The following is a 17044-nucleotide window of genomic DNA, read 5'->3' as shown; positions in this document are numbered from 1 at the left end:
TTGATCCGACCGCCATTGTTGATCGTTTTGCAGAATATTTCCGTGTGGTATATGCTCCCGTGTCTGTGAGGGATGTTGCCGACTCCCGCCTTCTTCTGCGTGATATCACTTTGCCCTGTGTCACCGACTTGGACCGTATTGCTTTGGACTCCCCTTTTACGAATGATGAGATAGCCAATGCAGTTCGATCGCTCCGTTCGGGCAAAGCACTGGGCCCGAACGGTTTGCCTATTGAGTTGTACAAATTATGCCCCGATAAGGTGGCGCCGTATCTCCGCGCCATGTTTCTAGAATCTCGTGAGCGGAACATGCTTCCCTATGATCAGCGTCTGGCGACAATCGTCGTCATTCCCAAAGAGGGTAAACCGCGTGACCTCTGTTCCTCGTATAGGCCCATATCCCTATTAAATGTTGAACCTAAGGTGTTGGCTAAACTTTTGGCGACCCGTCTCCTTTCGGTTCTTGGGGAGTTGGTCCATCCGGATCAGTCTGGCTTTATCCCGCATCGCAACACTGCTCTGAATTTACGTCGCCTCCACGGCGCGCTGGCGAGGGCGGGGCTTTTGACTGAACCGGCCATTTTGGCGTCCCTGGATGCCTCCATGGCCTTTGATACTGTGGAGTGGCCCTATTTATGGGCGACACTTGAGAAATTTGGATTCGGGTGCGAGTTTATTAGCTGGGTTAGACTGTTGTACGCGGAACCTCTGGCGCAAGTTGTAGTGAACGGTAGAGTGTCGACCCCCTTCTCCTTGGGCAGGGGTACCCGTCAGGGTTGCCCCTTGTCCCCTCTGTTGTTCGCGCTCGCTCTTGAACCGTTGGCGGCCTGGCTCCGTTGGGAACCGTCCCTTAAAGGTATTCGATGGGCCCCGGACTTCGAAGACCGCGTCTCGCTTTATGCGGACGACATCCTCTTGTATCTTACTTCCCCTCGCAAGTCTTTATCTGTTTTATTTGACGTTCTTGCGTCCTTTGGTGCTAACTCAGGCCTCGTCATCAACTGGTCTAAATCCTGTGTATACGTTTTATCTGGTATCTTGCCTCCGTTGCCGAGTAGACTTCCTCTTCAGGTGGTCCGGGATGGTTTCAAATACTTGGGGGTTTTCGTTACCTTGGATCCGTCCCTTCGTTTTGATCGTAATCTCCTTCCCCCGTTGCTTAGGCTCCGTTTGGACGTTGCCCGCTGGCGCAAACTTCCCCTGTCTCCACTGGGTCGGGCGGCCCTGTTTAAGATGATGTCACTACCGCGGTTTCTCTACGTTCTCCAGAATTATTATGATCCTATCCCCAAGACCTATTTTCGGGAGATTGAGAGCCTTCAGAGGCAACTTATTTGGGATGGGCGACCGCGCATTGCTCTCGCGAAACTTTCTATCCCGTGGTACGATGGGGGCATGGCGCTCCCCGATATTAAGAGATACTACTGGGCTTCCCATCTGTCCGCTATTAATCACGCTATGTTCTCTCCGGGTCGTAATCCGGCGTTTGAGATGGATAAACTTCAGCTTCCGGGAGGTGACTTTAATAGAGTACTCTATTCTCGCTCCGATGGGCGCCATCTTGTGGGACCTACTTTGACTGCTTTGACAGTGTGGCGTGCTGCGAATGTGAGCCTGGGCTGGGAGGATCGCTTGACGTTGGCGACGCCTCTTTATGCTTCAGAACGTCTGGGCGGTCTTTGGTCTTCCAAGGGTTTTGACCGTTGGGACTTGATTGGGATCTCTAAAGTGGGGGATGTATATTCTAAGGGTTCTGTGCGCCCGTTTCAGGCCCTCCAGGCTGACTATGGCCTGAGTAATCGGGAATTCTTTCGTTATTTACAGATCAGGCACGCTCTGGTTTCGGTGTTTGCTCCTGGTGAGATTCCGCCTGACTCTTCCCCACTTGAAGACCGTATCCTTGACGGACATCTTCCTGATAGCACTATCTCCCTGATCTATAAAAAGTTGATCAACAATCGGACTGACTTATTGGCCCGACTTCGGGAACAGTGGATGGGAGATGGGTTGGAACTTGATGATGAGGATTGGCAATCGGCCCTCTCCTCTCCGAAGGAGGTGGCTATACCGGCTCGACTCCGTCTGGTCCAATTGAAGATCCTTCATCGGGTGTACGTGACGGGACCGCGACTGATGGTGATGGGCTTTTCCTCTGATGGACTGTGTAAGCGTGGATGTGGTTTGCGTGCTACTTTCCTGCATATTCTTTGGGAGTGCCCGATGGTGGCTGCTTATTGGGTGGCCGTGCTTGATCTGATGACTGTGGTGACGGGGATATCCTTGCGACCGGAACCTCGTCGCTGTCTTTTGAATGTTTGGGAGCCCACGGACTATTCGGTGGCACAGACTAGATGGGCCACCCTGGGCTATATGATTGCGAAGCGAGATATTGCGCAACTCTGGGGGGCCTCCAGGCCCCCTGCCCTCGCGCAATGGGAGGATAATATGGATTGGTCCATGTTCCGTGAGAAAACTGTTTATGTGGCCAGGGGTAGACCCAGGGCATGGGTGAAGGTGTGGGGTCAATGGAACGAATACCGTGGTGACATTTGTACTCCTCCCCTTGTGGACACTATCGAGATTACCCTATCTCCCTAGGCTAGCGTTCCCGGAATCTTCATATAGGGACTGAGCTGGTGTCACCGGCTCTTCCCCCCCTTCTTCTTCCTGATCTCTGCCCCCCTCCCCCCCCCCCCGCTCCATACTCCTTAGTGCTTAGGATATTATTACTGCACCTCCGCTGCTGTCCCCCCCTTGCGTCCCTTGGGCTGACCTTCAGTGATACACTCTCGCCTTTTTGTATGTTTGTTCTTTCATATATATAAAACCTGTTTTGGTCCTGTATTTAATGTGGAGTATTGCATTGTTGATTGACGGTTACCTCTGCGGGCTTATGTGATATGTGTCTACTCCTTTTTAGCGGCTGGCCCGTGTGGTTGTAGGCCCATCCTTGTACGTTTCTGCTTGCTCAAATAAAGGTTTTTAAAAAAAAAAAAAAAAAAAAAAAAAAGATATATATCTGTAACAGCGCTCCGCTTCGCGTAACGGAGGTTTGCGAAGCTGATTGGTTCTCCGGCGTCTGTAAACATTGCAAACAGTCCGTAGCGGCCGCCATCTTGTCTCTCGGTAGGATCGAGAGACAAGAGGAGGCCAAAGCGAAGGGGCAAATGACCATAAGGGGGCATAGTAGATCCTCCTTGACCTCTTAGGTTTGATGTGGAGGTTTTAAAAGGGCCCCGCGAGGCAAAAAAAAAAAAATAATAATAATCGAACGGCTGAATGGATTTGCACGAAACTTGGCAAAATTGTAGGGACTGGTAGTCCGATGTGCCTTTGCTAGGTCTCAATATATGTGCTCCAGTGGATTTTGAGAAATTAACGTTCAAAAAAAGATATATATCTGTAACAGCGCTCCGCTTCGCGGAGATACAATTATATCTGTATTACCTAGCTCTTGCTAACACCAGTTAGCGATGGCTAGTAGGAGATAGCGACCATCTTGGGCCCCACTTTGCATGTGAGTGATATTTATCACTAATGACATGCAAAGTGGGCATGCCAAGATGTTAGCGACTGGAAACAGTCGTTAACATCGCTATCTCCTATTATCAACTTTTGGAAATATTCGCGATAAGCGCGAATATCTCCAAAAGCTAGCACCTGCCCTGAGCAGTTCTAAGGCATGTTATCCAATGGGAGGTGGATAACATGGCTAAGAGCATTAGCTCGGTAATGCATGAATATCGCTGAGTTTTCAGCGATATTAATGCATTGCGGTCGTTTTTTATCGTATTTGCGATAAACCTTGATAATAGCAAGGTTTATCTGCGATAATTTCTGACGATGCTTAGCGGTAAAAAAATCGTTGCTAAGCATCGTTAGGGATAAATATCGCTTAACTTTGGTAATATGCCCCAACGTCTGTTAACGTTCGATTCGAAGGAAATCAGGAAGTGTTGAAAAACATTGTCTGCGCCATCTTGCCTTTTTTCAAATGCCACACTTTTGTCGTGCACGGCAGTCATTTTAGATGCCTTGACCAGACCCACTCTGTGCACGCTGTCGATCCTTAGCATGACTCCCCACCCTCGCAAGCATCTCCCCCAGGCAGTGGTCACCCCCGCTCTCTGTCTTATGCATGGGTAATAAACCACCCCCCATCTGCGCTGCTCTTCCCTGAGAATCACACCCTGTGCCCGCCCGACACCTCCCTTTCGCCCTATTCACTACCGCACCCTCTGACACTCCTTTTCCTCTGTGTCCGATTGTCCAGGCCGGTCCTAGGGTATCAGCTAGCCCTGCAGATGTAGTTTATGGCCCCAGCTGTAAAGAATCACCCCTCTTCAAAGGAGTTATAGTAGATCAAGGCCCACACTCGATGAGATCCGTCACAGCAGACGCGTTCCTATTATCTGAAAACCATCCTGTATTGTGATTGGGGAGGGGACCGAGCCTGAAGCGGAAGATTCCAGGGATGACTCTTTGTACATCAAAGTTTTTACAATTATGTGTCACATTAAAAATATATAGCACTCCAACAAAGTAGTAAGATTATAAAACTTTAATAACTTATAAATATATACAAGAAAACAAAAACAGTAATAACATATAAACATTTTTAGGGAAAAACAACGAAGTAGCGGTCGGCTGTGCGAATAGTCCCAACGCAGCACAACGTCCAGATTTCTGGCGTGGGGCGTCGCGGGGGGTGGGTCATCAGTAGCAAACTGTTGTGCGAATAGTTCCAAGGCAGCAGAACGATGGCACCAAGGTGATGTCCAGTAAGTTGCCGCACTGGTTTTGGTATCCTACAATGCTGCTCTGAATAACGGCGTGGGGCGCCCCGGGGGAGGCGGCGTGAACGGGCCTCTCCAGGTGGAGTGTCATCTGTTGTAGTGGGGCGCCCCTTTACCGTTTCAGTTGCCATTCCGTCCGTTTTTGGTCCACTGTGTCAAAAGCCGCAATTCAGCTGAGTTGCGCCCACTCTTGCGGTGCAGCGATAGGCGGCTGTCACAGGACTCTCAAAATGGCGGCAGGCTCTTTCCTTTTTGGGCCTGGTCCACTGAAATGGCCCTGGGACACCTTGGAAATCGGACGCTTGTCTGCTAGGTCTTGGACCCCATTCTCGAAAGCGTCCCCTCCGCCTTGAGGATTTATCAAAAGTTTTGGGGGCCCCCGACTCCTGTAGGCTTCTGGTGGGGAGCGGTTGCCATGATTGCTCGCGGAATGACCACGACGGAGCTACGAGATGGTGGTGCTCTCATGCTGAAGCCAGCTTCAGTCTGAAACATCCAGAAACAAGGTGGGGCTTTCATCATTTGGGAAAAAAAAAAAGTTTTCATCCAATGAAAAGTGTTGTTTTTAGGTCATATGATCAAGCCTTCCATCATTAGGAAACCAAAAGTAAAATGAACCAATGAAAAGTTTTATAAACAAGTCACATGACCTGTTATGCGGCATAGGGTATAAAATGCGGAGAAAATACGTTGGCACGTGAGGCGGCGTCAGTAGCGGACCGATGTGCGAATAGGCCGAAGGCAATACAACGCGCCAAGATCCGGATGGCACCGAGGTGGTGTCCAGCAAGTTGCAGCACTGGTGTGGCCATCCTACAATGCTGAAAGTCAGCGTGGGGCGCCCCGTTGGCCTGTGAGTTTGCGTCAGTAGCGGACCGATGTGCGATTAGGCCGAAGGCAGCACAACGCGCCAAGATCCGGATGGCACCGAGGTGGTGTCTAGTAAGTTGCCGCACTGGTGTGGCCATCCTACAATGTTGAAAGTCGGCGTGGGGCGCCCCGTTGGCCTGTGAGATGGCGGCAGTAGCGGACCGATGTGCGAATGGGGCCAAAGGCAGCGCAACAATATTTTCGGAATAGAAGACACCACAAGGCGCTGAGATGCCAAGATCCGGATGGCACCGAGGTGGTGTCTAGCAAGTTGTGGCACTGGTGTGGCCATCCTACAATGGTAAAAGTCGGCGTGGGGCGCCCTGTTGGCCTGTGAGATGGTGTCAGTAGCGGACTGATGTGCGAATGGGGCCAAAGGCAGCGCAACAATATTTTCTGACTGACACCACAAGGCGCTGAGATGCCAAGATCCGGATGGCACCGAGGTGATGTCTAAGTTGCGGACCGATGTGCGAATGGGGTCAAAGGAAGCGCAACAATATTTTCTGTATGGAAGATACCACTAGGCGTTGAGATGCCAAGATCCGGATGGCACCGAGGTGATGTCTAGCAAGTTGCTGTACTGGTGTGGTCATCCTACAATGCTGAAAGTCGGCGTGGGGCGCCCCATTAGCCTGTGAGATGGCGTCAGTAGCGGACCGATGTGCGAATAGGCCGAAGGCAGCACAACGCGCCAAGATCCGGATGTCACCGTGGTGGTTTCATAGTTGAGAGGCACTTCATCTGCAGTGGGGCGCCGAGATCCAGATGGCACCGAGGTGATGTCTAGCAAGTTGCTGTACTGGTGTGGTCATCCTACAATGCTGAAAGTCGGCGTGGGGCGCCCCATTAGCCTGTGAGATGGCGTCAGTAGCGGACTGATGTGCGAATGGGGCCAAAGGCAGCGCAACAATATTTTCTGAAGAGAAGACACCAAAAGGCGCTGAGATTCCAAGATCCGGATGGCACCGAGGTGGTGTCTAGCAAGCTATGCAGTTGAGTTGTGTGCGCACTTGCGGCGAATAGGTCGAAGGCAGCATAACAATGTTTTCTGAATAGAAGACACCACAAGGCGTTGAGATTCGGTTACCACCGAGGTGATGTCTAGCAAGTTGCCGCACTGGTGTGGCCATCCTACAATACTGCTCCGAATAACGGCGTGGGGTGCCCGAAGGGGGGGGGGGGAGGCGGCGTGAACGGGCCTTCCTAGGTGGAGGCTCGTCTGCTGTAGTGGGGCGCCCCTTTACCGTTTCAGTTGCCATTCAGCTGAGTTTCGGCTGCTCTTGATGCTACAGCGACAGGCGGCTGCAACAGGACTCTCAAAATGGCGGCCTGTTCTTTGGATTTGGGCCTGGTCCACTAAAATGGCCCTGGGACACCTTAGAACTCGGACGCTCGATTTTTTTTTTCCTTTCCTGTACATGCAAAAAAAGGTAAATGCCCGGTACGTTACACGCTTCATCTGCCACGATGAACTCTCCAGAGGAACCGAAAAAAAATATAGTTGTGGTAACTATACCATGCATCGTCATATGGAGAGGTGGCACCAATTAATTATAGTGCTGCATAAAAGAGAGATTTGGAGGAGAACCCCTGACCTGCTAGTACATTCATCAAAGAAGTGGCACTGAGAGCTTCAGAGGCAAGGGAAACGGTCCCAAATATTTAGAAGAACTTTGGAAAGATTAAAATGACATGTTTAGATTGTGGCAAATTAATTTCATGTAGACAGATGAGTGTTACTCTAATAAATACAGCATATGAACATCATCATAGTCGATGGTTGGTAGAGACATTTTGACTATATCCTGGACCTGCCCGTCCTCGCCCAAAATGGCGCCAGAATAAATGGGACTCGTAACTCCTTGTTGTGTACTGGTTGCAGAACCTTGAAATCACGAGATACGTATGCAGTTTTGAAGCACATGGCGGGCGGGGACGAGAATTGATTGAATATTTCGACATCCCTATTGATATTAAGTTCTGATGTGTTATTGATTACTGTACTGTTGAAAGTTCGAATTAACGTCACCCATGGTACTTGCCCGCAAATGTATATCTAGATAATTTTATTGTAACTGGCCCTGTCGTATTTTACTTATAAAATGTACGTCCACCGATTCCGTAACTGTTAGACACCTTAGTTCTTGCAACCTAATGGCCCGCCCGTTACGTTCCTCTACAGTGTACTTTACTTTACTTTGTGTAAATGTCTATTCATCATATACGATTACAGTTTGCTCCGTGGCCGGCCCACGTGGTTATAGGCTCGTATTTGTATAATGAAATTTTCACAATAAAGGTTTTTAAAAGAAAACATGGTAGTAGTATATACATTGGTAAAGTTTTTAATAATAGTCACTGTTTTAGAATCATTAAAAGGCAAGTGAAATAAAGCAGACCAATTACATGAAGGGTAAAAGGTATAATACGAAGGAACGCAGTAAAGATAAATGGTCAAGGGCTGTTGTGTTTTCTATTCCTGCAACATAAAGTGATCGATAAGAATCTCATATTCAGGCGTATCGGCGACTAAGACAGCAGGTCGACCCTCTTTTGCTCAACGGCTCCGTCATGAGACGAAGAAACGCTCTTTTTCTCGAAAAAAGAATATATTTTACTTGCAGGACAGTTGTAAAATTTCCGGGAAAGTACATTAGCCTGGAACATTATAACATATATTTAAGAAAAAATAATGTTCGGAAGTAATGAAAAGCGTAATTTTTAGGTCATATGACCAAGCCTTTCATCATTACAATAAGAAAAGTAAAATGAACCAATGAAAAGTTTTATTAACAAGTCACATGACTTGTTATGCTTACGTTACGCGCTGCGCGCCCCGGATGACTTCCGGATGCGCTAACGCGGCGCGTCATATGACGCATTACGCGACAACGCAGGTACAGAATATAGTCAAAATGTCTCCACCAACCAGCGGTCGGAACACAACCCCTTTCAGCAGGCTAAATAGTTCTGTTAAATGACAACAGAAGGGACAGGCAACAAGAACCATCAGTCAAAGAGGGGAGGGCTAGTTCTTCTCTACCGGGTTACATTGGGGCGCTACCGGAACTGATCGAATTGGTAGTCTACAGTGTTTCTGGATGTTTCAGACTGAAGCTGGGGTTAGCATGAGAGCAGCACCATTTCGTAGCTCCGTCGTGGTAATTCCGCAACCAATCATGGCAGCCGTTCTTTATCGTTATTTTGGGCGGGGTGGGTGGCGGAGCCGAGCTGTTTTGCAGCCATCATTGTGTGGAGTTCAGTTCATCTCACTAGTTTTGTATTTGTCATGAGGGGTTGTTCCTAATGTTTCTATTTTAGCGAGGTCAAAAAGAGATCCCATTAGTGGCTTACTGATTTTGCTCGATTCTTTTTCTTTTTTTTTACACGATTTTTCGTTATCTGCAAAGACTAAACAGAGTATTGCGACTCTGTGTTTGTTTGTAAATAGAGAATGAACCAAAGAGAACTAATTCTAAAACAGTAAATACTTGGATAACAATGAATCAAATGGAGAGAGAAGCAGGCACGACGGATTACAATGGGGGCAAAGACCTGCGTTAACTACCTTTCACTATCTGCAAAGAGAGAGTACTCCTAATAGAAATGAGGGGGGGGGGCACCATTCAAAGCAGATCAGTGTGCATAAACACGAAAATGTTTTCACTTACCACGTACTTGACATTCGACAGCTTATGATATTTGCTATTAAAAAACCATTGAAATTCACTGAAAAAACCATAGGTTATAGACCATATATAGTTAGGAATTAGCATTTACAAAACCTTGAAAATTCACTGAAAAAACCATAGGTTATAGACCATATATAGTTAGGAATTAGCATTTAAAAAACCTTATTTTACTCACACAAAACCATTGAAATTCCATATATAGTTAGTTGCACTAACTATATATCGCGCACCTGCAATCCACTGCTGATGATGTCACATATTACATCATTCATGACATGGTCAGTGACATCACTGATGACATCACTGATGACATCTCAAATGACATCACTGATGACATCACTGATTACATCATCCATGTGATAATACGATGCACCTCCTCACACTCTAATCTAACCTTTGATACACCCAGTGTTAAATACAAACTACCATTCCTGAAATTATTGACACACCAATACCAGTAACTACATACGCACTCACTGATTTCTAGGTCTACACACACATCCACTCATTCACCCATACAATCACTCATACATGCAGTCACTCATCAATAGAACACTATCATATCCACTCATACACCTATACAGACACTCACACGCTGACACTCATCCACAGAGTTACTCACACACCTAGTCAGTTATGCAAAGACTCAATCACACTCCCATTTCCTCAACTACACAGTTTTACACACTAAACCTTACTTATTCAAACATATACTAACACATACTTACTCTCTTTTACAATCACTGATACAAGTACACATTGATCCATACAGTCACTTACGCAATCACAGGCTCTCGTGTATAGTCATTTATATATGCCAACTCTCACATTCACTGTGTTTTACATATGTACTTACTTGGACATGGAGCACTGAGATAGACATTCACTCACCAACACACCCATGCACACAGTCAACCACCCATACAGCTCTTTCCACATGCACTCTTGAACCCATATACCAAGTGAATCAACTGCTCACACATCTATGCACAGAGTCACACACCTCCCAGCCACCCACACACACACTCACCCTTACATACAAATACTTGGGCAACCAATCGATAACCTATATAGCCACTCATATAGCTACTGATCAACACATGCAGCAGCTTACACAACAACAGACATACTGATGCACACATTCAAACAGATTAGTCACTAACCAATGCATTCAGTAAGACACATTTAATCACTCACTCATACAGTCAGTCACGCACCTACTAAATCCTTTATCCAGACACTCATACATCCACTCATTCTCCAATATATAAAACATATTTTTAGAGAAACACACATTCACTGGATGATGTCATCAGTGATGTCATTTGAGATGTCATCAGTGATGTCATCAGTGATGTCACTGACCATGTCATGAATGACGTAATATGACATCATCAGCAGTGGATTGCGGGCGCGCGAGTTATAGTGAGTCCAACTAACTATAACGTGGGAATTTCAATGGTTTTGTATGAGTAAAATGTTAAGCTAACTATAACTGGTGTGAAACCTATGGTTTTTTCAGTGAATATATATATGTATATCATTATTTTAATAATAGAAAATTATTTTTCAAATTCTTTTTTTAGATATTCTGCTTTACTATTAAGAAAGAATAACCATGACAAGAAAAGCGCAGAGGAAAAAACAACAAAGAAAACAGTACTATTTAAAGTAGAAAGGATCACACAAATTAGATGAACTACAACATGTGGCAAAAAAAGAAAAAGTCTTGTGGTAAGAGAATAAAGGAATGTATTAAAAGAATTTCAAGGCGAGGAAAGGTTTTTGGATTTGATGAAAATAGAAAGAATACTTGTAGAATGAAAAATAATTAAATGGAAAAAAGACAAATAAATAGAAATTCAGGAAATTAGAAAAGAATCTATGTTGAAAGAAGTAAGAAACAATTTTATGAAATTAGGCAATGTATGAATAAAAGTAGAGTACTACAACATTTGTTGAAACATGGCAAGAAATATAAAAGAAGATCTGCATTTTATAAAAAGGAAAAAAAGATTGAAAGTATAGTTGAAAAGGCTTTTGAATTGAAAAGAAGATTGTCCATTTTAGTTGTAAAGAGAATGCAAACATTAGATAAACCAATGCATTCTATGAAGAACACAAAACTAAAAGGAAAAGACTAATCAACAGAACTAACTTTTGTAAAAAAGAAAATTGGGTGAATGGAAGCCTACTTCTAGTTCAGAACCTTTTTTAATGAAAAGATCCATTTTCAAAACAATACATTAGTTCATGCAGTTGATACCAGTGGTCGTGCTTATGAGGTGAAGAACCGTTGTGCAATTGACAAAGAAAAGATGGTCCCTAGAAATGTGGAAGACGTGATAGCTGAAGAAGTTCAAGGGAGACGTACACATTGTAGTAGTATTTGTAGTATAAGACATGAGTCTATTGATATTTTACTAAATTCGTTACGAGAGTATACTAAAAAAAGTATTACAAATAAATTAAGATATTGCAAGGACTAGATCCTTGCAAAGTGAGAAAAAATACTGGCTTGCAAGGTCATTCTCTGGCTTGTCTTTCTAGAAAAGTTTTTCAACGTGTTTTTATTCAATTGAGCATGTTAGCAGTACATCACTCTGCAATGCGGAAGTTAGTAAGTAGATTGTACTATGTAAAAAGTCCTGCAATAATTTTAAGTGACTTAAAAACTGCTCTTTTGCATGGGTCAGTATCAGATGTAAAAAAAGTTTGTGATGATATAGAGTTTCTTTGGTCCTGAACAGGTGTGTAGAGAAAATGAGAGTTTGATAAGTGTAGGTGTTGAAGAAGAGGTGGAAGATAGTAGTACTGAAAATTTTGAAGAAGAAATTACGAAGTTTAAGGTAACTAAACTATGCTTGTATTTGTTGTTGACATACTCACTATAGAAATCTAACTAGGAATGTTGATCTTTATTTAAAAAGTAAAAAAGAAAACAATGATAAGTGGAAGGAATTTGAAGCTTATTTGTTGGTGGAAGATTGCTTTGAGTTAGTGATCAATGTATTTGTATATAATGTTATACCAAATTAGAGGAGAATAAAATGCCAGCTAGAGCTGTAGATAATAACCTAGAGTTGGTAGCTATTCCTCCAGAACTGGTTAGTCTTAATACGCATGAGTCCATTCTGATTCAATCTGTGCACCTGTTTCAGGCTATTGTTCGTATGGAGCCTAACACAGGTAAGTTGCCTCCCACAGATTTACAAAGAGGATTAGAAGGAAGAGTTGTGTATTTACCTTTAGATTTAGAAAGAAATATTGAAACTATTGGTGTAGAGCAAGAGGAAACTGAACCTGTAGTTATTCTAGTTAATGGTGTTCCTACGAAGAGTCGGATAATATGGCAAGAATTAGAAGTTGTCAGCAAAGTGCAAAAGGCTACGTTATATCTCATTAAAAAAATGTTATTTACAAAAATGTGTATATGGAAGAAGAAGAAATAGTTTTAGGAGATGATAACGAAATTTCATGTGGCCAAATTGAAAAAGTGAACATCTCCAAAAGTGAAGAAATTTATGAACATTATAGTGTACATCCTTTACATTCAAAGGAAGTGATTGGAAAGACTATTGAATTATTCCAAATGAAGAAAGCAAAGGGAACTCCCATGAGTGTTTGGGAAAGAAGTTTGGAAGCTCATTGTTTTCCACAGCTCTTCCCCACTGGAAAAGGTGGACGATATGATGAATGACCAATATAGATTCCAGCTTCAGAATATCCTACAACAAGATTATACTCAGAAAATCCAAGATTTTGACAATGTATTCCATATATATTTCATCTTTTGTTTGAAGATGACTTGTCTGGTCTTTATTAGCAGAGCTCCACATAATAAAAATTAACATGTTTCTGCAAAGAAATTCATGGACAAAGTACAACAGAGAGACGCTCATTTAGAATCTCAATTGATTAATTTGATGGTGTGTCAACGTGGTACTAATGAGTAATGGTATTATCGTCATGGAGAACTTAACTGTATGTTAAGGAACTTAGGAACCCCTACATAGTTTGTATGGTAAGCTGTGCTGAATACGCATGGGACGATTTACTTGAATTTATTCTAGAAGCAGATTCGCATATTAAAAACATTGAAATCAAGACAGCTGGAGAACTGTGTCCCTTGGATCATGTAAATGTGTGCAGATATTTTAATCATAGATTTCATGCTATGATGTCTTTTATCTGCAATAAAAACGACCCATCTCTTGGAGAAGTTATTGATTTCTTTTGGAGAAAGGAGTACCAAGCTAGAGGTGCTCCCCATATACATATGCTTTTATGATCAAGGATCATGTAAATGTGTGCAGATATTTTAATAATAGATTTCAAGCTATGATGTCTTTTATCTGCAATAAAAACAACCCATCTCTTGGAGAAGTTATTGATTTCTTTTGGAGAAAGGAGTACCAAGCTAGAGGTACTTCTCATATACATATGCTTTTATGATCAAGGATGCACCTAAATTTGGAACTGATTCTGATGAGATAGTTTTATCTTTTATTGAAGACTATGTTACATGTGGTATTCCAAAAACAGAAGAAAATACCTGAAGACAACAAGTTTTACGGTTTCAAACTCATCGATTTGGCAAATACTGTAGACGGAACTACAAGTCAAAAGAAAAGTTTTATACAAAATGTCGTTTGGATTTCCACCTCTAGTAATTTCCAAAGGAAGAGTCAACAGTTTCATATCAGCAGTGAGGCATACTATAACTCGAAAATCTCCAAATAATACGTACAATTTTAAAAGAAGTGAACATTCAAAGTATATCAATGATTACAATTCAGTGATTTTGTCGATGTGGAATGCAAATATGGCTATCCAGTATGTTGCAGATAATTTCATTGCTGTTGCTCGCTATGTTACATCATATATATCAAAATCTGAAAAGACGGAGTTGAAAGAAATGTGGGAATAATTTTCACAAGCAAAGACTCTTAGTAACAAATTGTACAGCTTTAGTTTGAAGATGCTGTCCCATCGAGAGATTGGATCCTATGTATGTTCGGAACAGTTGACCTCTGCAAGTTTATATTAAAAGTCAAGAGAAATCATTTGGGTAAGTCTAGGTTTTGCTGCAACAAAAATTGAGTATAGAAACCTGTACAAGAAATTGAATAGTTAGCCTTAAATGAACTGGAAAGCACAGATATTGTTAAAACAAACATGTTGGATACGTACTATCCTAAAAGAAATCCCTATATTGAAAACATATGTCTTTATGAAGTACTGCAATATTACAGCTTTAAGAGAAATATTACAGAGAACATAAATGAAGAGAAATATGAAGTAATTGGCTGTGATGGATATTTGGTGAAACATACCAAAGAAAATCTCATTAATCACAGGAAACTCAGTTGCGAAACTCCAGATAAAAGGAAATTTTACTATTTATCATGTCTGCAACTGTTCAAGCCTTGGTCTACTGAAATGGAATTACTTGGAGATTTTCAGTGCTTTGAAGATTATTTTAATGCATGTAAAGGTAGCATTGAATGCACAGTTTTTCCAAATTATCTGCAAATGTTGAATGATGAAATTGAACAAGATGCTACTATTGCAGCTGAGATTGCTAGAGACAGTTCTCAAGACAGTCAAAGTTCTGCTCCACTGAGTCAAGATCCACTAGGAGAACCAATTCTTGAAAATGAAGCAGCAATAGCCACGAGTGAAGTAGAAACAGCAATGCATCAAGCCCAAGAGGATATTATGGAGTTGGGAACCTTGGAAAAACACCTAAATATTGAAAAGAAAGAAATATATCAGCAAGTTACACAACAGATAGACCATGGTTTACTTCATGAAAATAAGAATGCAACTGCACATCATTTAAACCTATTTAAATGTATATAAGTGGTCAAGCTGGTAAAGGAAAAAGTTTCTTAATTCAAGTTTTGACCTGTTATCTACAGAAAACAACTGAATCACATTTATCTTGTGTTATACCCGCTCCAACTGGGTTAGCAGCACACAACATTAAAGGGATTACATTACAGTGTTTACTGTTGCTACCTGTTGAACATGAACACAAGTTGGAATATCACAAGCTATCTGGAGAAGCTTGTTATAAAGTTTCAAGTGTACTAAAGAAAATTAAACTTCTGATAATTTATGCTTGCCTTTGTACATTTAAGAATGCAGCAGATTGTAAAAACATATTATGATGTGTTATTTGGAGGAAAACATGTGATTGTTTTCAATGGTCTACTGCAATTTACTCCTTTAAAAGGGGAACCAGTTTTTAAAACACTTGTGCTTGAAGACACCAGGAAATCTTTGGGGGAAGTATTGGAAATGTCAACATTTGGTCATATTTTGAATACAAATAACTTATTAAAAATATGTGACAGGCAAATGATAAAGATTATGGAAGCCTTCTTCAAGATACAAGAAGGTGTATTGACAGAACATAGTAAAGAAGCTTTGCAAAGTTAGCTACTTACAAACTTGTTTCCAAATGAAAATGTTGATCTGGAAATAATATACAAAAAAATTAGAGAAAAGAAATCTATAATTTGCCTAATGCCAACACTGCAAGGGTTTTCTACATTCAATCAAGAACCTTTAAAGCTGGAAAAACAACAAATATTAAAATTGGAAGCCATTGATAAAATAGAACACAAAGAAATTACTATTATTTTGTCTGAAAAATTATAAACAAAATTGGATTTTTTGGAAAGTCTATATCTAAGACTGGCTTAGAAAAGAATGTATATGTATGTGAAAACTGTCGGGTAATTTTGCGGCGTAATTTGGTTGTGGGAAAAGGTTTAGTAAATGGAGCAATGGGGAACGTTGTTGATTTTGTTAATTATTCCAATAGAGATAGAATTGAATTTTTGAAGATTAAATTTGATCAGATTGAAGAGGTAAAACAGATTGGACATTGTGCTGTCGTTTTTTGCTTGTTAAAGACTTGTATAGTCGTAGAAAACAGTTTCCTCTTTCTTTAGCATATGCGGTGACCCTTCATAAATCTCAAGGTTTAAGTGTAGGCAGTGCTTTGGTGAAGAATGGAAGTAACATGTTTAAAGAGGACATGGCATGTGTTGCATTGTCCCGAGTCAGAACTTTATCTGGATTGTATTTGATTGATTTTGATGAGAGAAAGATTAGTGCAGATGCAAATTGTGTAAGAGAGTATAATCAGTTAAGAAGACTGTATGCTCCCAACTTAGGTGTATACCCTGTATATGAAAAGAGTGTAGTATGTTGAAAACAAACATATGAGAAATCCTGTAGGGAGGTTGGAAATAAGAACAAAAAATCAAGAGAATGTTAAGGTTCCAAATAAAAAGAAAATGGACACTGTTGAAGATATTGTAGGATACCAGTAAGAAAATAGTTCAGGTATCAACTGCTATGCTAATGTAGTTGTGAACATCATATTTGTTCTCCAAAATCTTCAACAACAAATTATGGAGAATTGAGAAAAACGGTTTTGTTATTTGTTGCATTCTATTTTTGAAAACTTGACAACCGATAAAACTAAAATCCAAAGTCCTTCTGTCATTCGCCATCTTCTGGATATATGTTCTGGTTCTTCACAATTTACACGTAATGTAGAGCAAGATGCTCAAGAATTTCTTATGCTTATGCTTGCATTATTGGAAGGTGAAGGAATATAAATTGAAAATCTGTTTGGAGTACGTTACAGATGGGATCATAAATG

Source organism: Lissotriton helveticus, chromosome 4_1 (assembly GCF_964261635.1).
Source record: "Lissotriton helveticus chromosome 4_1, aLisHel1.1, whole genome shotgun sequence".
NCBI lineage: Eukaryota > Metazoa > Chordata > Amphibia > Caudata > Salamandridae > Lissotriton > Lissotriton helveticus.
This window is presented reverse-complemented; position numbering follows the sequence as displayed.